The sequence below is a fragment of the Anopheles moucheti genome, chromosome 3 (genome assembly GCF_943734755.1).
Source record: "Anopheles moucheti chromosome 3, idAnoMoucSN_F20_07, whole genome shotgun sequence".
Lineage (NCBI taxonomy): Eukaryota > Metazoa > Arthropoda > Insecta > Diptera > Culicidae > Anopheles > Anopheles moucheti.
In genome coordinates this window covers 22,374,170-22,397,011 of record NC_069141.1, presented here as the reverse complement: position 1 = coordinate 22,397,011, position 22,842 = coordinate 22,374,170, and positions in this window count along the sequence as shown.

The following is a 22,842-nucleotide window of genomic DNA, read 5'->3' as shown; positions in this document are numbered from 1 at the left end:
CAAACCGACCGACCGATGGGGAAGGCACATTTAGATCTGCTTCGAATCACACCCCTGAGGGACACGATGATGTTTGGGCGCGCTCATGAATACGAAGGGAGATGACTTGCTGGATGTTCCACACCAAAGTAAGGGAACCGATTGCAGTCAATCGATGCGGTGATGAAGGATAGAATGGAAAAGTGAGAGAGCGAGAAAAACAAAATCACCTGTACGCCCTTCGAAAAATGCGCGACCGTTACGCGTGGGTCTGCTTCGGGCCGCAAAATCCTCCTTTGAGGCCTGTTTGCTTTGTGGGGGTTAATGCCAGTAGATTATCACGCTCATTTGTTTCTCGTTTTCCCTGTGGCGTGACGGTGCGTACGAGCCTCTTTTGTTTTTTTTTTTTACAGAAACCAGTTTTGTTCGCCAGTTTACTGCCATAGAGTACAAATACTCCCTTTGGTCAGGGTGATTTGGGAGCGGATAAAAATGCACAACAATGATCTATGAGAGGATGTTAGAACTAGTGCTGGTTCCAGTTCTTTAGTACATTCTGGTAAGCGAAACAAATGCGAGAGTGACGACAATTGTACGGAACTTCCATGTCCTTGAAAAAAAACGAAATAAGATTGCAACGAAATGGATCACAGTGTTGGAAAAAAGTTGTATTTTACCCAACCCATATCCTAAGCAAAAGATATGTTAAAATCAATCATCATAATATTCAACACGCTTCCTTACCGTATAATCTGGTGTAAATAAAACATCTGTTTCTGTAAATACCGCGTCACCCCTTGCCAATGTTGCAGAAAACCTTTAACATTCCTCACACGGGCAACGACCGTGACGAAAGCAAAGAACGGCTCGGCGAACACACCACGGAGCAGTGACAAAGAAGCTATTGGGATAGTGGGAGATTTTATTTAGGGAATGTGAAAATTATCCGATTCGTTCCGGAATTGTCGACCTTTTTTTTTCAAGGTTTTATTGTCGATTTTTGATGGATGCAGGATAATGGTTATGTGGAGTGGATTTCTAAATTTGTGTTTAATGTTTTGCTAGGTTATAGTGATGCCTTAGTCACTAGTCTTTCATATTGGCGTAATCACCTTCTAAGGTCATGCCTGCCATTTCTGGCTTACTGGACTGAATTATACAACCTAGCCGGATAGTCTGTCCTTGGCTACGGGAGATTGAACGGGATGGGATTTTGGGCCGGTTCTGTTGTGTGAAGACCGGTGCCGCTACCAATACACCACCAGCCGCCCCCAGATGAACCAGACGAACGAATATTCAATGCAAAAATTATTACATTACATTAGTTCCACACTGCAAGAGGTAATTTGATGTATAATATTTGATTATTATATTTAAAAAAGTGTATGTATGTATTATTGTGATTGCCAGGATAGTCCAAAAAACTAAATTATCCAACTGAAACTGCGTGGACATTTCAATCATTTGAATTCCCTATGCATCATGTCACTGATTTCAGCATGGCTAATGTTCTGGCCAATCATAACCCAGTTCCAAACAGTTCCATAAATCAAAAGAATATACTTTTCAATTTTCTAATTTCACCCGTGGCACCCTGCTGCCACGTGTGCTGCCGTTAGAGATGCATGAAACAAGTGCCTCTACGAAACACGCGACAAGTCGAAGGATTGATGATTTTCGAGTAATGCATTAACAGTACCCTAGTTGGGCTGAATCAAAATCATAAGCACCGGAAAAATCATAACCAGTAAATTACCATCCCATTGTGGGTCACGTGTCATAGGCAGAAGTGAAAATAATTCTGTTCCGAAATAAAGATTTATCCAGTGAAAGGGAATAAGTTGATTTCCAGTTGGATTTCCGACCAGAAGCAAGTGCAACGGATGTATCATATCCGTAATGAAAATTAGATTATGGCTGTAACAGGGGCGTGCGTTGGTCACACGCCCAATTCGAACAACCTCTACTGCTCACGGGGAGTAAGTGAGCACTGTGAGAAAATAACTTATCCAGGGCAAATAAGTGCTTTCGCCTTGAATCATTTGCTGCAGCACCAAGTCCAGAAACGATAATATCCAAAATTCAAACAGACGCGTAGGTCAGAAAACATTGTTTGCACCACATGTGCATTTGCAGTCACATCAACAGTCGTGTTTATGTTATGTTTTTATTAGAAAACCACGCAGATTGTCACAGTGAATGAATTCGCTACGGTAGCACGTGGTTTTAACGCGGTAACGCCTACTGTTGTTTATTTAATCGCAGATGGCTATAATGCTAGGTTAATGTTGGATAGTGTTCCATCGCGAGTAGCGAACGGGAGGGGATAATTTTATTCATGACTGGTGTAATCATTCTGAATCACTAGTTTCTTTAAGTTATCAGGTTTTCAATCAGTCATTTCTCTACCTTTGAATTTTGTTCTCAATATTTGATAAACATTTTCAGTCTGTATTTTCCGAAGACAAGTTACGGTTGGGGATTTTTTTGCCCGAAGAAGTAACAGTATTTACGTTTGACTTCATGCATCTGCATCTAGGCAATCCTTGAATTGAGTTGTATTGAATACGTGCTATGTTTTGGTTGCTTAGGTACAGAACCGTTGGGGATTTTGTTCCAAGGGCATCCTCTACGGGTTTGAAAACAAAACCAAGCAGAACGTTACTGCATTGCATGTTTTCATCGATACGTAACAAAAATCAATATTTAGGTAGAGAAACCAGCTTGAGCGGATTATTATTAAACATGTATAACCGAAATATTAAATAATCGACGACCTGTCCCTGAACACATTCACGAATCTAAATTTCGGTTTCCTGTTTACGTGCTCAAATGGTAAAGTTCAGCATTAACAATGAGGAAATATATGGGTTAAACCCGACGTCACCATGAGAGATGCTATACTCTCACAGTGTATTCCATATGTTCCGTAAAGAACTCCCCTGCTTTGTGGCGTAATCTTATATCAGGGTGTGGGATTCACGTACTCATTTACATATAATCACTGTTATTATCGAATTCGTTGCAACGGGAGCATTGCAAAATAGTAATTATGATATCCACACCCTTTAGGAGCAGCAACAATTCTGGAAGCGTATTAAAGTGTGTAAAAATCGTAATCAAAACATGTGGAAAGTATGTAATATTTGTAATTTAATAGATCCTTCCGAATGTAATAGAATAATCAAATACGAAGATGATAAAACAATACCAAATGGGCAAGAAGGATAAAGGAACGAAAATTTCGTTCTACTACTTTTGACTTTTGATTTCATTAGTTCTGATGAATCATTCAGAATGGAACAAAATTATTGAAATAAAATATTTCCTATCATTCCATAGGCTGCGCCTAATATCACATGTATGAATTTTCTCAGTTATCAGATTTAGATAAAATTTACTTTTGTTTTTCAAATGGCATGTTTCATAAGATTTTGCCGTAAACAATCCGCAAAGGAAAACATCGGACTGTTGTTTAAGCAGACTTGCAGTCAACCTGGAGCGTATCCCATTTTCCGACCAAAAATTAATCAAACCATTCGAAATTCGACCCCACTCAGGACATTAATGATTCAATTGTGTTAGTTTGCCTTCAGAGCAATCGATGACAGTGGGGATGTTGACAATGTTATGCTCACGATGTTTTCGTTCCCTATGTTGTACACACAAAAAAAAAAACATCAATAATCAAACATCAATCGATAAGGATTTATGATTTGCTCGTTAGTTCCAGCAGTGGAGCAGCTTCTGATTTATGCCGGATGTCTGTCTATCCGCAGTAACAGCAAGAGAGGAAATCTTGAAGACTGTCCACAGGGTCAATCGAGCTTTGGGAAATTGGTGCTGAATTATTGATACTAAATCGAAGACAGATTACACAAAACTCTCGGCGACACCAGAATCTGTACTGTGCCGTGAGCGAAACGTTATGAGGAGAGAAGATGAAAATAGAAGCACGACAATATACCTTCGAGGGCGAACGTTCGGTGGGTAAATGATTCATGAATGGGGAAGATACCATAAGAAGTAAATCCTGATAAAGATTATTTATTTATTAAAGTCGTTTGAGAAAGTGTGCGTCTGGATTGCTTGTTTTTCAAATGAGCTAATTGTTTGTTGTACTTTTTTTTATATTCTCGTTAGAATATCGAATCACTATTGTTGTATAAATTATCAGTGAAACATGTTCACCTTTCACACAAATTTCTGAACTAGAATTCTACTATTGCAAAAGTTGTATAATTATCGGTTGCTATGACATAATCATTCAAGATGTCGTCGTGCGCTTTGGTCGATATTGTACCCACCGGAAAAGAGCTTCCGCTACGCATTTCCTGAGGAAGTCTCCTTCCGGTGATGTCATGAACGAGGGGATCAACTCTCCTTCCGCTGTTCGTCGTGATCGAGGGGAGATATCTTCTGTTGTTTGTTGCGAGCTAGGGGAGATATCTCGATCTGTTGTACAATACACTTTTTTGTTTTACGTTTGTTGGTTCTACGATGTGATAATAGGTAGCCAACTAGTTGCTTCTTAGGCGTTCATCAAAAAGTAGGCAAGACATATCAAATATGACAAAATAAGCTTCGAAGCGAAACCTAGCACGCAACTGGGTGTGTGAATATTTTTAATATTTATATGCATAGGATAACTTTTTTCCTTCTTTCGTAGTTTGATTTGCCATCAGGAAACACACCAGTGTCACTGATGGGCAGTGTGACATATGTCACTCACATTCGCCCAAATAAAACACGTTCTAGCCCCCAAAAACAACGGTTGGGTTACTCTCCCGTGCATTTCGGAAACGTTCCCCGTGCATCGATGCTCACCGTTTCATGGAACATAAATCCCCGGTGTAATCGGAAGTTTGACGTGTGTCGCGCAAAGAAATCGCATTCGTGACACATGATCCTTCATAGCAAGCTTGGTAAATCTTTCACGCTAGCTAGCATTCCTTTTACTAGAACCATGAATCACGGAATCAACGATGATTTATTTATATATTAACATTTTATTTCTCTTTGATTTTTATAACAATTTCATAAGTTGTTCATAAATTACTTGCATAATTCCAACTCATGATAGAATTTTTTAATGCACATGTTTTCACTGTGACTACCTTATTTAACCCGTAGCCAGATTAGTCTGTCCTGCGTACGAGGTGTTGGTCCGGATGGGATTTTGTCTCGGTCGTGCCGTGCGAAGACCAGCGCTGCTACCAAATACACCACCAGGTCGCTACTTTCTCATTTTTCTATCTACTGCTTTAAACGCTTGTACAAAAAAAGAATAGACGCAGCAGAGACGTGTTTTGCTATCCCGTTTCTCATTTTCATACTCTCAAAAAGCACCACTACTTTTTTACTTTATCTGCAGTTGAGTATTGTTTTATTCCATTAAGAAAAACACCTCCTGTACAGCACCTTGTGTTTGCTTTGGGAAACCTTTGGAAAACCAAGGAACTAAACATAAACAAAACTAAAATACGCTCATGCTCGAACGTAACGCGTGCCTAATGAAAAAGCTTCACAGATTGCTGGAAGAAGCCCTGCAGAACAGAAAAAAAGCGCCAAAAGAAATCTTCAGCGTGCTTTAAACTTCACCATCTGGTGATGTGGTGGTATATAACACCGGCCAGCACTGAGAGTGGAAATTTTTTTCTTTGGAGGCGCTCACCTACATTTTAGAGCAGGGATTTCCTTTACCGCCATATTGCTATATACCTCACGAACGGAACATGCGAACGCATGGCGAGAATGAAAAATAAACCTCTCATTTCTTTCCACCATTTCTTCGTCTGTACCAGTTGCCAGTTGAACGAACAAACCGGAAATCGTCCAAACATGGAAACAATCTCATATGAAGCGATTCACCCCGAAGGCCACAACCACCCTCCCGTTAGCAATGCAATGTGAAGATGAATGAAAAAAATCCAAACTTATTTTGATGATTTCTTTCAATGTGTCTGTGGCCGGTAATCATTATCGCTGATGAAAATGCATGATGATACTATGGACTGCTCACTCACACACCGATGTTGCTCTTGCACACCGATGTTCATCCCTGGTATCTGTATCATCATCATCGTCATCATTCTTTTTCCTCCATTCGTTCTACGTGATACCAATGCTCTCTTTGGCGGAAAACCCATCGCTATCACACAAACACACGTGCCTCGGATGTGCACATAAAATGTGGCTCTGATTCCGAGACCGAGAGTTCAGCACCGGTTCAGCTTTGGTTCATCATTTGAAACGCGATTTTTCCCACTTCTCCCACGGTTTCTGATATCCTCTTGCCCATATCTGTGCCACTTCGGCAAATGGGACACGCGTTTGTGCGATGGGAGTTTTGATGATACATTCCCTTGGTGCTTCGTAGGCGATGAATGATGCTCAACGATGGATTGACGCTGGTTTTGGATCAGATTGCTGCCCTAGCAAGAAAACGATCGCATTTGCTTATTGGTAACTCAGTTTGATTGTATTTTAGCTTCTAGAAGTTTTATTTAGGCGAATCGGAAGATTAAGGGCATTGTGAGACTTAAAAATACTTTAAAATTCTAAAATGCTGCGGCAATTGGGTAAGACTGTGCAAAGAATTGTTTCATTGTGCAAACTCATTAGTGTCATTTTGTACGTTGCAGTTAGTCTATTACTCATAGTTCTTCGCGATCTATTGAAGCATTGGACGATTTGAAGTTTATTCCATTCGTAGTTAAATTATCACATGATTTACCACAATTTTTAACAATAAAATTTTAATTGAAGTCTTAAGTTTTTTCAAAATGTTCCAAAATTTCCTCTTTACTCTTTGTTCTCTTTCTCTTTGTGTAAAGTATCTCCACATCAAGTCAAGCATGAAGCTTAAACTGTATCTAGTACTCATTGATCACAAACCATTGCAATGTGAGGTATGTCAGAAAACGTTCGGAAAAAGAACGTTACCACCAGATGTCAAAGTACACGGACAACCCTAGCATCCTGGAACAGTTTTATGATCGAATATATGGTGTCGCAGCATGCAGAAGCAACTAGAAACATGCTGGATGAGCAAACTGGAATATGGTAACGCCTCCAGAAAAGCAGCGAGAAAGAGTAGTGAAGTGATTTTCGATAATAAACTAGAAATCTACTTCTTTTTGTATGTTAAATTTAAATATCCTTTTTTCGTTCTTTTATCTGCAATGTGAACTCTGTGCTGAATTTATATATTACACAGAAAGTCGGAAATAAAAGCCAATGAACTAATGCCTTAAATTAGTTTGTTTTTGTATTTTATTTTTTTCTTAAATGACATTTTCTGTTATGTTATTTATGAATCCGAAATTTGAAGTATTTAATTTACTTGATCACTTTTTATTACACTTTCATTACAACTTTACCAATTATCCTTTGTTGTGTTGTTCATAACAATCCTCTTTGCAATGCAAAATTCTTACAATAGAGGCGATAAGTCACATAATAATTGCATATTTTACATTGTGGGTCTTGTTGAAATCCAAAAAAGGTATCTTACGTGCGTTACATTTTGCGGCATTGGAGATCTTTCCAGTAAAAGAATTGCACTTAGTTTCATGTTGGAAACCCTGCAATTTGACTTCTCAATGCTTTTTTGCAATGGCTTTTCACTTTACTGCAGTCTGTTTCGCGGATGAAATGTCTGATTTTTCACATTCAAAGTACTTTTTGAACACATTTCCAACCGGTATGAACTTTTATACACGAAACACGATAGTTGTATCTTTCTTCCTTCAATTGTACCCCATTCTTAACCATTGGCTTGAACTAACTAGCCAACCCGGATCGGAAGATCCAAGTTCTGCTACAAGCTGTAACAACGGTGTACATCAAGCAAGACTTTTTTCCGAGTAATAATAATGTAAATTTCTATGAAATGAAGTCGTCTTCCGCAGAATAATAAACTTAATGCCAATTGGCCCCAATGGCTATACTTTACCAATTTATCCTTCTCTGCCCTGCTGAGCGCTGTGAGGGAGATCGGTGGCAAAGTTTTGGTATTCGTCCCCAAGGACGATGGTGGTTTTGCTTGGAAACCATCATCACATCTTTCCACTGGATTGAACTGTATCTTTCTTGGAGACCAGAAAGGCTCATTAAAAAGGAAGTAAAAGTTTTTTTCCCGCATAAACCCCAAAAAGCGCATCAAGATCACGTTGATACAATTTTTGTAGTATCCGCATTTTGCAAGCTAATTTACTAGCATGGAAAACTTTAGGCAAGTTCATTCAGTAGTTCATCAGAAATAGGGCTGGGAAGATCTTCTATCCTGAAATTCTGAAGATCGTCAGATGGTGAAATATTTACATAACAGGCGATTTGTTAGAAGCATCTTAGAACTAAAGCATTACAATATTCAAATTACTCACTTGCTCTCAAACTCATCTTTAACAATTCTTCAACCGAAAATATGTTTCATACCTCATTTATAATTCGAAATGTGTACTATATCGTACGCAAATTAGATTTCTCCATAGTATCACGTTGAAGCATGACATTTCTTTGTAACCCACCGATACGAACAGAAAAACAGCTAACATGCTCCACAACCCCGCACAGATTCTACGTCTTTCTCGCTACCTTGGGCACTGTCTCAGTTTCACTTGTCAACAGAGGTAGCTGATACTAATGCTGTCAGCAGCAGTCACTGTTACACATTGTCTACGCGTAGCGGCATCAGAAATTAAATTAGGTTTACTTCCATTCTATACGGATGTCGGTTTTGTTAAATAAAGATATTATGCAAATCATTTCAAGGAGCAGCTCAACCCTCATTTCAAATCGGTACGATTGTAGAATACCTTACTGGATTATTGAGAGAATAAGGTTTACAAGTTCGCATGCTGCACGAACGAATCACTGAATTGCCTAGATCGTGAAGGCAGCCAAACCACCTTCCCGAAAGTGTCGTATCTTGTGTAACGTTGTTAAGAAAGTGTTGATTTCACTGTAATTTTCCTTCGAAACTTTTCGCCCGCCCTGTATGCCATTACGATAGCAACTTTATCGAATTCCCTCTCCGCTAGGAATTGGCAGTGAGCTCGCATTAACAAAATGGTACCACACAGGCGGGGTTGAAGAAAATGAGGAATCCTTTCACGCGTTCTAAGCTGACAAGAAGACCAAATTATGCAAATTTCGTTTAAAATGGTACAAAAATAAAGATGCAAGAACAATTCCTCAAGTAAAGCGATGTAAGATGTTGATGGAGGAGCAGCTTGTTAAAAGAAGATTTTATTGTTATGTAATAAGTTTATTTTCTTAAATTTGAAGCGTAAAAGTGAATATTTAGAAACATGTCACGTTTAGCACATAACACTATTAAACTAAGTTAAATATGCCTTTAATGGTTTTAACAAGTAATAATACTTTATGTTCGCATTTTGAGAACCTTCCCAACTTCTGTCTTCTGTTTGGTCTGTCATGAATGTCATCTTGACATAAGCGGCGATGGTTGCTTGGCTACGTCCCAATCACGTAACTGTTACCTTTTTGGTTGATAGCATGACCACCGTTTAATTAAGATTAGTTGAGGAATGTCGTGTCCTGGTTGAATTGACACTTATTATATGCAGCGGCGGATCAAACGGTAGGCGGAGTAGGCGGTCGCCTAGGGCCTCGTTGTGTTGGGGGCCCCAAACAATTTGTGCCAATTGTGCGATTTTTGGGAATTTAACAGCAGAGTTAATTTAAAGCAAAAAAATTAATTGAAAAGTAAAAAATTGATAAAAGATATCTTCCTTGTTTATACAAAACATTTGTTTCTATGTAATTAATTAAATGCAAAGAAGAAAATCGGCTTTGTGACTTTATATTATAAACGAAATTACACCAGGACCAGGACATTAATTCTCCCGTTAATCGAGAAAAATTTCTTTGAAAACTACCAGTTTTCGAATGTATAGTACCAGGAGAGCATCCACGGAAGAGGTAGCTCCTGGTACTGCGCCGTAAGGTATGCAATGTTTATACACTAACTTTGCAACCAACTTGCAATGCAATGCGCCGTAAGGTATGCAATGTTTATACACTAACTTTGCAACCAACTTGCAATGCAAGTTTGGTGCATGCAAGAAACTTGCAAGATGGCGTCCAACTTTGTACTTGCATGCAACAAACTTGCATGCAACAAACTTGCATGCAATCTTGCATGCAAGTTTTCGCATGCAATTTCTTGCATGCAAACTTGCATACAAACTTGCATGCAAACTTGCATACAAACTTGCATACAAACTTGCATGCAAACTTGCATGCAAACTTGCATGCAAGTTTGTTGCATGCAAGTACAAAGTTGGGCGCCATCTTGCAAGTTTCTTGCATGCACCAAACTTGCATTGCAAGTTGGTTGCAAAGTTAGTGTATAAACATTGCATACCTTACGGCGCATTGCATTGCAAGTTGGTTGCAAAGTTAGTGTATAAACATTGCATACCTTACGGCGCAGTACCAGGAGCTACCTCTTCCGTGGATGCTCTCCTGGTACTATACATTCGAAAACTGGTAGTTTTCAAAGAAATTTTTCTCGACCAACGGGAAAGTTAGTGTTTTAATATTGCATACCTTTCGGCGGTTTTCGACCAAAATTGCTATACTAGGTGCTACCTCTTCCGTGGATGCACTCCTGGTATCGGCAATCTGAAAACAGCTGGTTGGTATGGAATTTCGTACCAGTCGATGGGAAGTTTGAGCGAGATGAAGGATGCTTTCCGTTTCATCCATCTTCCTTACACTAGCGATCGCTCTCACGGATTTGATAGTATGCAATGGAATAGTGATGGGCAAATTTATTCCACACTGCAGGTGTCACCTCTTGAAAAACATGCTTTCCTGGTTTCGTAAATCTGAAAACAATTGTGTTGTTCATCGCCTAAAACATCAAAATGAGCAAAACAGGTTTCTAAGAAATTTCTCTGATTGTTACCGTGAAGTAAACCGATTGAAAACTGTACCTTGGGCGAAAAATCGTAGAAGGCGTTGGACTACTCAGGATTCGTAAATGTACGTAAATTGTAGAAAATGTGATCCAAGTAGTGGCGTTAAGGTTCTCCTTAGCGCATACAAACGTTTATATATAGACTAGCTTACTAGCCCGTTTACAAGGCTACGCAACAGAACTCTGAGATGTACGCAAGGGGGCTTTCTTTCCGAGACTTTGCTGGTGTTGTTAAATCATGGTTGAAGTACACCTCCCTAACACCGACAATGCCGTAGCAAAATTATAGGCCCCTCTTTAAAAATTCCGCCCTGGGCCTCCAAGGGTATTGATCCTCCACTGATTATATGAAACTCATCGTTAGGGCTGCAACAAGAACAGTCTATCGCGTCACATTACCTAAGCTCGTTAGGATTGAATCATTAATGTCAGATCTTCTTTGCTATTTCTCTAAAAGCTCTCAACATTTTGCATGAATGGCTACTATATATCACTGTGTAAATAATTTATAGAATGTCCAGTTCATGATAATATTTTTTTATCCTTTGAAAACTGGTGATCAACATTCCAAACAAATCATAATCAACCCCATTTTTATCCTTGACACAGGAAAAGCTCAATGCTTCATATTATAAAAAAAGTCCAATCGTCCACCATTATCGTTGTTTATTTCCTTACTAATTCAATCCATCTTCCTTGGCATACCATCTCGATCATTTCAACGTAACACATCACACATTTAAAAAGACGCTTGGACGGCCATAAACTTCATTTGTATGAAGCCATTCATCATGCCCAAATTTGGTCATCGGCATTTCTTTATTGTTGGTGATAGGACCATAGCATAACTAACTACTGGTATGAATATAAGGTCATAAATCAAAGCTATTGACCAATATTGCATTTAATTGGCAAGGGAGGAACTATTTAAAAATTCCATTTTTTTTAAGTTTCGTTCTATTAATCATTCCAAATAGGGAGAACCATTGATGAAGAAGAACCTACTGATGGTTCTAGTAAAGGAATATATTATCATCTTTTCTGTAGAGGGTAAACCGTCCCCGTTAAACGTCCATTTCATCCTCTTGCCTTCTATTCTACTATTCTGAAAAGGCATAAAACTTCTTGTGACATTTAGTTATTTTGACATGTTTTTTTTCCGTTTCCTGTGTTGTATCGTTCGTTGTCGTTCGAACGCACAAGCATCTCAAACCGTCCCCAGTGAGTGGATCTTCCAATCGACCATCGATGCATACAAAAAACGTTCGTTCTCGTATGTTAACGTTGGAACGTTACTTTGGAATACAAATGACACCTTGGGGATTGCAATCTAATATCAATCGGTGAAGGATATTACTGACTGGGTATATTCGAAGTAAAAGAGTGCGCATCACAACCATCAAACCACAAAATTGTTCAAGTATTCAATTACAAGTTAACATGGAAACTCTTTAAAGGGATACCTTTGTAGTTTTTTTTTTTGAAAAAATCACCCACAGATACCATGAAAGCTGTTTTAAAACATTACTCTAGAAGGTTGTTTTAGTTGTCATTCGAAATACGGGTATATAGATTCCACTTTTTCATTCACAGAACGTGCCACTTAACTAACAAAGTTGATCTTATTTGTCTTCTTGGACACATACGCTTTTGCCTTGTCTTGCACGAATCGAAACGGCAGGTGGATGTTGAAATGTATCAAGTATTCCCGATGGCCATTAGGAGGTTGTTTACTTAATGGCCGCACAATTTATTGGGCGACCTGTGTGCATCCAGAGCACAGGCGACAGCGTGTTTCGATCTTTGTTCTCAAATGAAGGTCAGTTGTCACGCGATCGGTAAATGTCATAGCCTTTTATTTCATTTGTTCCAATACTCTTGGGAGCTGTATGCTCTTCGATTGCAACTCTACATCAATCGGTTTAATGTTTATCGTAAATGGGATAGTACGTGATTACCAAAGCTTACAGACGAACAGGCAGGTGAAGTAACTCTAATGTTGGACTTCAAACTGCTTCACCTGCCTTGAGGTTTGCCGTTTAAATGAGATGATTATATATTAAGAATGGCCAGCTCGATTACATGTTCAATAAACTGGAAGTCATACGCATAATTCCAATCTTTATTACCATCCTTATTTTCACTAAAAACGGAGTCGCTCATGGTGTGGTTTAACTTCATGAATAATTAAAGGCACATCTACATTTCGTCGGGGCGTGAAAAGAGGTTCCAAAAAGGCATTGTCACTGGAAACATGACATGTCTTGAACTCGCGTGATGTTGATGCTACAAAAAAACAACCTGTCTGTAGGGAATTGCGTGACACATTCTTGTTAAGAGGTGCGTATTAATTCGTTTACGGAAAATGCTCAGCTTTGCATGAAGCATATAGAAACACGTTCGAAGGCAGCAAATCTAAAAAATTAAAGCTGTTAAAATCTTCAATTTTATGAGCTTAAGGGCCGTATTCAAAGTTTAATAACAGTGGAAACAATCATAATATAAAAGCGAATCTTGTGCACAGAAATTAAAAAATCAACCCCGCATTATGGACTTGGTAACTATTTTAAGAAACAGAACAAGAACTGGAACTATTTTGACAAGACCGTGAACATCGTTAAAATCAACACAGGACAATGTATTGTTGTTTCAGGTCGGAAAATGTGCTCCGTTATGCTTCGAAGGAACTTTGGAACAGTAATCTGTAAAACTTTCCATCCTTGCTTCGGGCCACTTTTCCCGAATGTTTGCTATTCCATAGAACGAACACCCGTGAGAACGAACGGGGTTGGAAAAACTTATTTAAATAACAGCTCTTAAGTTACTTTCCTTCGCTTCGTTTCAATCCATCAATCCTTTGTAACCCGCATTGGTACAGCAGATTGGAACAATCCTTCAATTGCCAAACATGAGACGAGAACGATTTCACTAAAGGCTTGAATCCTTTGAAATGTAAATGTCGTGCCCTGTAGCGTTATTTTGACTTTGTCTCGATTTTTGCCTCACCGTCACCGTAACGTAGTCATTACCGTATCAATCCATCCGAGGATCAGCCAGACTGGGACCGAGTCACTTAGGATAGTGTGATCCGTGCTCTAGCATGCTCTGGACAAGGCGAAGAAATCCAAACCGAATCACTCTCACTCCCACACGGAAGCAACCCTGAACGCCATCATCCGTCGCCGACAACCCGCCGGGGGCTGAATGAAGAATAGTATAATCTCGTCCTCCATTCGTAGCTGGAACGGATTCTGCTAAAAGACATCAATTCTTGGAACATTTCAAAGATGCTCGGTATCGTTATCTTTGACCGTAATTGTGAAGTTCTGCTCTTTCTCGTCTCACTGCTTCTGTCCTTGGTTTCTTAGAGAGTTAATAAAATAAATCCCCAATGCAAGGTGCAGGTTCGTGAATTGATGGACAAGAATTAATTCAATCTCTTTAACTACTCAAGCAATGAGCAATCTCAAGCAAATGCCCGTTTCCAGACAGAAGTACACAATGTCTGTATATGATTAACGGAATGGAAACACAATATTTGGCTTACTAAAATTGTTTTGTTCATTTCATTTCATTTATCGACAGTCAAATAATTAGTTCCAGTCATCCACATAGCGGTGAAGAATTATCACACGATAGAACCGATATCGAATTACATCCGATACGCTCCCGCTACGGATGACTAGAATGGTCAAAGGGATTTTCCCTGTGGTTATAATGCAAAAAAGAAAACGTATGTGAGATTTCGTTAGCATGAAGTTGCACTTATTACGTGAATAAATAACTTTCCCTGCAAGCCCGATCGGTGCATACCACCATAAAAATGCATAGTATTAAATGCATTCGAAACTAACATGATTTCGCTACGCCAGTATTACCTCATATGCATGTGTAACCCTTTTCTGCGCGAACAATCGAAATATGCCGATTTGATACGTTTTTTCCATCACATCATCATTAATTTGTTATTTCATTTTCGTTACAACTATATAAGGCGTGAGAAAGGTTCTGAGTATAAGTCAATCACACTGAAGTACAATACATTCTACTATGTTTTATAGTCCTTCTTGTCATACATGTACGATGTCGCATCGTGCATTGTGTAACATCACTAGAGCAGTGGTTTGTATTACTTGTTGTATTATCTGGGCAACATACGCTTTGGGGCGAATGATAGTGTTGTTTCTGATGAAATCAAAGATCACTCTGTACGAATTTTGTTCCATTAAAATATCATCGCACTCTTTGATTGGTCCTCCTGATACGTAGTACTTGACTGATAGGTAGTACGACTAATTATGATTCTGTTACTAAATTCACAACATGTGCGTTAAATGAACCTCATGAGATATAGGTTGAAACTGGTGTGGAACGGAACCAAATTCCATCGTAAGGCTAGTAATAGGCATTTATTTTAAAGGTTTCCGTATCAATCCCGACTTATGGCGCATTTCAAACTAGCTCTTTTGAAGGTGGCGGCAGTAATTATTTGTTAATCCCTTACTTCAGCTTATGATTAAATCACGTTAAAAAATGCTACTTAATTAGTGTTAACAAATGGAAATATATTTTTACAATTTTTAGAAAAGTATTGTTGAAAAAATTCAAATTAGAAGATTGTCACATCACAACATCATCGGACAGTCTACGTTGACTATCTTCAGTTGTGTTGACTGAGGCCATGCACTGTAACAGCTTAATAAATCTTCTGTCGATTTTAACGTAAAACGGAAAAGACTTGGGTAATAATCTTGTTCTCATGATTCCGTGATGGATGTATTTGAGTTGGCCAGAGCTAGATTCGTTTTTTCAGATGGATGTGTGAATCTTTCTGTTTGCTCTCTGTAATCGCGCCCTCTTTGTTAATGTTGCGGGTGGTGTTTCCGCTTGCTGGCTTGGTTTTGATGAACAATTGTACTCGTGACCCTGTTGCTTTTGGTAACATTTAATTCAGGGCCAATTAATAAAGATTAATGATCATCGTTGGTTGGGTTTTGGGGAAAGTATTATTATCGAAGAGCGCTTCGAAAAGACTTTTAAAAACAATGTTGAGGTTCAGTAAGTTTATAAGATCTTAATCTAGCAAATTTGTCATTTAATTTTGTAATTTAACGATAAGAACAATTTCAAATACTACTAAGCTCTTTGAAAACGAATGAGATGAGTGTTTCGGCAATTTAAGGAGAATCCTTCAAATACCTCACAAGTTTGTGTTTTAACTATTTGTTTGTGCAACACTTTGTGTGATATTTTCGTAAGCATTTGTTTCCAAACAAAGAAGCATACAGTGCCATCAACAGCTTGTGGCATTGACCTTAACCCACAACTTACGCCGGCTGACATGTTACGGAACAGACGCTCTTGGTGGGTTTTAATCATGACAAACCCGCATCACCACACATGACGTAGCAATAAATTCAAATTAAAAGTAAATTTGCTGTTAAAGTTATTTTATCACACTATGATTACACCGCACCACAGGAAATTAATGTAACTACATGGTAGGCAACGCCACAAAGCCAAAAGAGTGCTGGTGTAAATGGTGGATTGCACCACTGTGAGATAATGAAGCTGTTGCAACGATGCGCTTGTTGATGCGCGAGAAGGGAATCTTCATTCCCGCATTTGATCAGTGAGGGTCAATAGCCAGATCAAGTCACAGACAGGGTATTGACGCCTGATGGCTGAATGAGGCAAAACTATTGACAACATCAAATCGCCCCGTAATTTTAAATAAACTTTCGTAAAGTTTACTTTATAAAAGTACTTTAGTTTAGCCTCAGAGATATTTGCATTATTTTTTCCATCACCTCATCATCCCATTATAAATATTTTTATATTATGGAATAAATTTGAAGCTTTCGTAGGTTTACATATCAAATTTTGAAGGAAATTCTTTTAAAAAAAATTTAAAAAAACTAAATTCTAAATAATAATTTTCATAATTTTCAACTGTTTTGTTTTTATACTGTTCTACCGGCTCCAAAAAAGATGTTTTTTTTTCTTCAGTTAAACCTTCATCACTAGTGAATGTTGACCCCCTATCCAAATCATTGTCTCAATTCCGATGGTTGTGGTGCGTTTTTTTTCACTTGCATCGCACACAGAACATTAAAATCTTTGCTAAGTCTATTCCAGAGCAGCGCGTCAAAAGTTGCATCCATTTGAAAAATAAACAGAGATGAGATAGGGTGAGAAAAGTCAGCTTTCATTGCTCTTTGCTCACTGCTTGTTTCATCCCTTGCAGAGCCATAGTGAGTTGGAGAGCGCCTCACGCGTAGTTAAATGGAGTGCAGAAAAATGCTCTACTGGGAGGCGTGGTTACTTCACAACAACCCGTCACTCTTTTCAACTTGCGGAGAGCGGTTGTCGGTGCTCGATTTTCTCAATGCGCGTTGGCAGCAAATATAGGGTTGAAATGGGCATTTCACCCCCAGAGTTTGGACGTAGTGTGTTTACTTACGAATAGATGTACAGCGCAACGTTTGCAACAATGTTAGTGAATGCGGAACCGAAAATTACTTCTAACAGCCACAAAATTTGCTGCAAAAGCTTCTGAGTATCAGTTGGAATAAAAAAGCGAGTAGCGAGCGAGTAAAACAATCTTGCCTGATCTGGCTGGAGACGTGTATATTGCAGAGCGTGTGCCGTTCAACATCATTAACGTTACTCATTCGAAGGTGGTGGTTGAATCCACAACAATCATCGAACCATTGCGGAACCTACTATGAATGAACGTTCAAACAGTAGCGAGCTGAACTCCGGCGAGAACAGCCAGGCCGTGATACGAAGAAGTGCAGCAAACACATGCTCACTATCTTCTGTCGATAGAAAGAGCGCATCTGACTGCGAGTTTTGTTGATCTCGAAACAGATGTCGCGAGTGTGAATCATGTTTTTGAGCCATTGTACTATGCCAGTAATTTTTGTATCGGTTTTAATTAACTCTCACGTATTTTTAGCGAAGGAAATAGAAAGTTTAAATTAATGTTACCAACTAAGTTTCATTTCCTTCTATGTGAAGCTGATACAGTGTTCCAGACAAATTAAGAAATCATTTCAACCAAAGTATTCAATGTATAAGAAACAACATTAGGCTAGTTTTCGAGATCCTTGTGTTAACATTAAACAGCTCAATGCTAACGTGAACCCGTTAATCGTTAATAACACCCAAGAAACAGCAAACTCAAACGAGCAAACTAGGCTCAAAAATGCCGACGGCATTCACAGAAAGGAAATTTTTGTAGCTCTAGAACAAATAGCCCGTAATAAGTAGTTTCTTGAAAATTGTTAAAACAAACGATTCAAAATCCCTAAAAAAAACTCAAAGAAGTCTTTGAAGAGAGTAGAAAAAGCCGACGGTGTATTTCCGAGAAAGATGTACTGCAAGGTGGAAAGCACATAGTGGCATATTACTTTAAACATACTTATTTTCACAGTAGCTTTTTAACCTACTACATTCGATTTATGCCTAGACACGTTTCAAACATTTGAAATATTAACGTAGTAAAACAATTTTTCGTATCTGAAACTTTTGGTTGAACGAACGGTATGCTTATTTTGCACTTCAATGTTGTTGCACTACAAATTTTCTCACCACGCACATTGCTTCTGTCAGCGGAAGCATAATTCATACCCAGCCAACTCCAGCGCCTCCTATGTGATATGTATTAAACAATCTGAATTGGAATAGGGAAAATCGAAAATGACAGCATGGGAATGCCAAAAACAGCCTTAATCCATAAATTTTTCAACTGTAATCCATGGATGGATTTGTTTTGCTTTTGCTTGCCCTTTGGATTTCAGCCAGCCTACGCTTTGATGTACTTTTTTTGTTGTTGCAAGCGTTATTACAGTAGTTGAATAAAAATAACGAAAAAATAATTACGCAAGCGCGGGCATTACGGGAAACATTGTTGGATACCAACAGACATATTGTTTTCCTGGCCGGGTACCACGGCAGAGTACCGAAATATTTTTTGATATATCGGGTGGGTGGAGTGGAGTCATGGACACCCCAATATTGAAAAATGTTTTGACTATCTCCACATCCACTGCAGTCAGTGCTTTATAGCAATTTCAGTGTCGTGTTCGGGAAATAATAAAACAAAAAGTTGTGCAGGATTTTCAACGAATCTTCTTTTTTTTCAACGCACCATCCCATCAGGGACAGATGCGCACATCCCGAGTTTGTTGAGATCATATCAACTTGCCGCTAGACAAGTCAGTGTTGTGTTTCGTTTTTCAATAGTAAATTACTCAAAACCATGTCAGTGTGAATACAGATGATGAATTTGCGAGGGCACATGAACAAAATACGGTTTTACTTCCATACCGATGTGCCTAGATTCTCCAAAAGCGCTGTGCCTTTTATGTTATTGCCTTTTATAGGCTGAAGTGCCCCACACCAATGAGCCAATGAGGAAAGCATAGTCAAGCAAACAAATCCTCGTCGGTTATGGAATTGTTTGAGTTCTAAAACTGATTGCTATAGCAATGTTTGTACAGCCTTTTTTAAAATCTTTTTTTTCCGCTTATTCGTTCAGGTATTTTTTCACTATTTTGTTTCTTTGATTGCATTACAAGGAGTGTATTTTACTACAATGTCAGACGTTGGCGTGTGATAATGAAATACTGCTTATGATACGTTTAAAATGGTAAAATGGTTAGTATTTATCAATGACATCCATGTGTAATGAATCCAAAGTACAGATGAATGCATATTGATCACAAAGATTGATTACAAGTAGTTTATATATCAATAACTGAAAATTAAATGAAAAAGTAATTGAAAAACCAGCACAACTTTCTTTTGAAACGATAAATTCATTCATAGAAACAGATGCATACTAAATGACATTTTCGCAATGAATACTTAAGCAATGCGTGTCGCTATGAAAACATAAAACTGATAAGCATAATCACATGCAACGATTGATTAAACATTTTCATGCTATCCTTATACTTTCTGGCGAATAATTATTTGCCACTGGAAGCTTATCGCTTTATGTTGTAAACCATAAAAAAATCCACAAAGGTCATTTTCATTTCATACATTCATTCCGTTACCAACAAATCTTACCTTCAAGGGGCTTTATCAAACAAAACACCATTTATTGCAATTAGCTACAGTGCTCAAGCGTTTCCAAAGCCAGCCAATACAAACTTAAGAATGGATAACAGGTTGGAATGATTACAAACGACCGATATCAACAGCTTATAATTATTTAGCGATAGTTCAACGAACTATCGAGAGGAAAACTATTACTAGCTTGTTTTATTTTTTACTTTTTCCAGTTTCCTTACAGTAAATGCAACAAAAGCATAAACTAAAAACAAGCATTGTTAATTTCTCCATTTCATGCATGCGTGTCTGGAACCAATTTGTTCCACAAACGCTAACCACAATAAATGAAGGAATAAATTAAACGATGTTATTGAATCCATAATTGATTCTTCAACAGTTTCATATTGATTCGCAAAGTTGTGTCGTACATGGCATACCTTAGAGCATATACATCCGAAGAAACCACATAAACCCACAGTACTTTGATTCTCAATGTGTCTGTCAGGACAACATCTTGACACTATTGCACGCTGAAGTACTTTTTTTAGCAAGCTCAATCCGCCCAGAGACAGACAGAACAGATGTCGAAAATGTGCCACTGCTGAGATAAGATTGAATGACCAGGGCCTTCGACCAAAATGCTTCGGTTTGCGGACCCTTGACCATTTCAAACTAGTGGTCAAATGCGTGAGAGTGAGTTGTGGTGAAAGGTTATCGTTGATATTGGCTGTTCCTTCGTCAGCGCAAAGGACACCGTGAGAACTGCGAGCAGTTGGAGCAACTGGGAGGATTTTAATAGCTTTGGATGTACTTCTCGCATTAGACGACCAGTCAGAAATTATCGAATGTCGTCTTGGGAATTGACCAAAGCCCTTATCCTGGTAACTTTGTACGTGTACTGTACACACAGTACTGTATAATGAAACTGGACTGTTAAACAGTTCTCTGAAGGCGTCTCTCTGGAGTGGCAACAGTTGATCAATGTCAAACAAGTTGTAATTAAAACTTAATTTCATATTCATTCCAATCGAGCTTTTATAGCATAATATTATTCACAAACCTGTTGACCACTATGGTAATGTTCATGTCATTTTAATGCATGAATAATTGATGCTTTCGCTATCAACAGTTGGAAGAAAAAATCCCATTACTATTTAAACTCTATCGTCGGTCTTCTTTCTGGTGCGTCTCGCTCTTCCTATAAACAAATTGGTTTTCCCATCGTATAAAACGCTAGGCCCGCCATTGCATAATCCAACAGCAATCCATTATTGAAGCGTCACTAGGCGCATAATAAAAGTTCATCTTAATTAATGGCTCATTAACAGTATTTCCATAAATCACGGCTAGAGCGGCTGAAGGAAATTTGTAAACAAACTGTCAGCGATTACGACAGCCATTACAAGCCGAGCCGATTTCGTTTGAAGTTAATAAGCGGTTAGCAGCATCACCAGCCAGCCGGCACCAATGCATGGAAAACGGGAACGAGTCTGGTTGTTGCATATGGAAAATCTGTTGACGAGCGTTTTGAAGAGATTTTCCACAATATCAGTACCGTGTCTGAAACGCTCTTTCTGTAGCGTGATTAGTGGGAATTTTCTTTCCGATTTTTATGAATGGAAGATCGCGATGAAGACGTCAGCAACTTGGCATAATTAGACAGCATGAATAGAAAACGATAAACACACGGTGGAATGTGAACCCCAGCAGAAGATATTTGAAATTATAGCAGGCCACATTAACGATGAAACGTTACTCTGCAGTCAGTTTGAAGATGTGGCAGTGTTGGGGCAAAATTTGAAAGGAAAAAACAGTGGCCCCATCTTAACGATCGTTTGCACATGTGATCATCCCTCAGCGAAGCATATGACATAGTTTTTTTTTTTTGTTTTTGATAAACGCATATGGTTATGATTTTTTTTTTCAGCAATCTGTTCGACTTTGAATGGGTTTCGAGCCGAGTGAGGTGGCATCATGCTAAACCATACGAAGAGACGCGGAGCACAGCGTCAACACATGTGACAGACTGTGTAATTGAGTGTACTGTTGTAAGGCGGGGGATAAAACCATCTCTCAATGGTGATGCGAATTTGAATTGAAAAGCAACATAAGATACGTTTATTTATAGCACCTCGTTTGATTATGGTTTTCGATCGGGCTACCCATTTGGTCCGCGAAAGGGAACATTTTCATATTGAGGACAAATGTATAAATCTTAGACGGCGCATATTTAAAGCGAAGCAAGCGAACAAATGTATCACATCAATTATGTGGATAATTTTTCGAATGAATGCGTCGACAATGATTGGAATAGCTGGGTTACCCTAACACGAAGGCTGCAGTTTTACGGCCAAAAAAAAAAGGAGAAGATTATGCTTTTAGAGCGGCAAAGTGAATGGCATAATTCCTTTTTTTTACTTCTTTGGTTCTTCACTGCGGTCTTAATCAGCTCCCGAAACATGTGGTTTCGAGTGGAGTTTTACGTTAGCTCGCAGCGCCTACTGCGCCAACTCTTGTTCTGTCGTCGGGTAATGGTAATGTTTTTTTTGTTTGTTCCTCCACTGCCTCCGGTTCGCATCAGTAAGTGTGAAGTGATTCTCATTTATTTATTGCTAGGAAGCGATATGTCACCAGCATAATTAAACTCACAGAAAAAACTGCAAAACATGTTTCCACATACCGGATGCAGATTTTACTCATATCTTATACGTGGTGAAATATTCGCATGTGGTTTAGTACAAATTAAGGGGTTTTTTTTCGCTAAAGTAAGATAAAAAATGATTATTTTAATATAATAATTTAATAATTTTTTATTGAAGTTCATTCGTATACTCTTGCTAGGGTAT